Consider the following 2,010-nt stretch of genomic DNA (forward strand, 5'->3'; position numbering starts at 1 on the left):
CCTCTAAAGGGACATACATGGGACCAAGGCAGACTCTGCCGTTAGAATTAGGGACCTGACGCGTAGATGCCCTCACTGGATGGTGCTGGGAAGTGTTTCACCAGCATCGCTGGGAATGAACTGCATCTGATGGGAGGAAGCCTATGGCAGCAAAATAGAAGGGCATTTGGTATCAACCTTTTTTTAAAATCTCCCATTGCCATATTATCAGGATTGGGCTGCTGGAGTAGTTGAATAATGTGTCCACATACATCAGAAATTGAGATGGGCGTCATGCACCCCACACCACTCAGGAAAGTGCCCATATGTACTTTTCCCTCCAAGTAGGTCACCCTCCACCTGTGCCTTAGGCTCCATCCATCTACTGCCAAAAAAGACATCTCCCTTTTACCACTTGGGTCTCACCCACAGGGAACGTCAGTTTTTACCTCTTCTCTGGCTTTCAGAGTGTGAATGTCTCCCCCGGTGGAAATAATTCTCCTGTTTGATCCCATCCCCTCACTGTCCTTTCTACCTGCTCTCACTCCCCCTGTGTGTGGCACACCTCCCATCTTTCCAGATCTCTATCTACTTGTCATAAGTATTTGTAGAGTATTTTCTGGGAACACCAACCTCTGGACTTCTTGTAAGACGGTGAGACGAGTGAAATCTCTACTTTTCACAATATTGTTAGGTATCGCTTCTTGCCACTGAAATCATCTTCATTGATATACTTGGTGACAGTAATGGGCTGCTCTAGTTTTGACCCACCCAGCATTTCTTCACCATTCTTATCACAAGAACCTGGCTTTCTTTTGGGTAACTCTCCACCTCCCATTCAACGTGGCCCTGATGGGACTATGAGCCATGACAGCTCACCAAGGAGAAGAATCGACTGGGGGGTGGGCTGTGGTCCAAGCTGGCCTAGTCCAACTCTCCCCTAGGAATCTGAATGTTGAGCAGAGTGACACAAGGATGGAAAGCAGGTGGGGCTGACTCATCCTGGTGGCAATGACCCAAAAAGCCTGTTCGTGAAATCTCCAGAGCTGCCCTGGTTACTTTTTTCCTGAGGTCTGACATTAACTAAAATAGTTAAGGCACTGTGCCAGAATCCAAGTTCAAGGAAAATATGATTTTGATAGAAGGGAAGACTTTTAGTTTTAAAAAAAAAAAAAGTTAATTTTAACTACTTTGTCATTTATTTAAGACAAATTCCTCCTTTGATTCTCTAAAGCTATGGGATTTCTTTTTCTAAAAAAAGCTTTATTTTTTTGTATTTTATTATTTTTATGGGTATACTGGGGATTGAACCCCGGAACTTGCTCATGCTAAGCACGTGCTCTACCACGAGCTCTGCCCCCACCCCCAGTGTCTTCCTTTTACTACTTTACACTTTTTCTTGAGTTAATCTGACTTGGTTCCTTGCAATCAAAGGGATGTAACTTATATAGTGACTAATAAACATATAAATGAACGAATACTTCTTCAGAAACCAATCTGGAAATACAAACTAACATATTCAGCTCTTCCATAGTCATCATAGTTATAGTAAGCATTCTCATGCAATTTGAATAATTAAAGTGATAATTTCCAAAATGGGATAGTCCCATGGCTGATAAAATCCAACTTGGAATCCCAGAGAAAGTGTTTTGAAAGTGCTCAGCTTCTATTCCAGTTGTTCCTGTGTAGATTTGGTAAAAAAAAAAAAAAAAAAAAAAAAAAAAAAAAAGGGCTTATAAGATCTTTTGAGTTTTGTTTGATTTTTTTGTTGTTGTTGTTCATTTTAGAAACTATGATGTAGTTAAAATAAAGCTTGATTTTCCTGCCGTGGGGACTCATCATGTCTGGCATTTGTCACAATCTGGGAGAGGTTCGGTTGGAGGAGCAGTTCCCTTCCTCTAAACTAAGGAATTTAATGGACCCAGTATGCTCACGTCCCAGCCCCACACCATTCATAATCTTTCCTAAGGGGTATAATGGACTCTAGCTTATTACTTTAATTAGTGTTCTTGGCGAGTCTGAATTTGACCA

Source organism: Camelus ferus, chromosome 12 (genome assembly GCF_009834535.1).
Source record: "Camelus ferus isolate YT-003-E chromosome 12, BCGSAC_Cfer_1.0, whole genome shotgun sequence".
NCBI classification, from domain to species: domain Eukaryota; kingdom Metazoa; phylum Chordata; class Mammalia; order Artiodactyla; family Camelidae; genus Camelus; species Camelus ferus.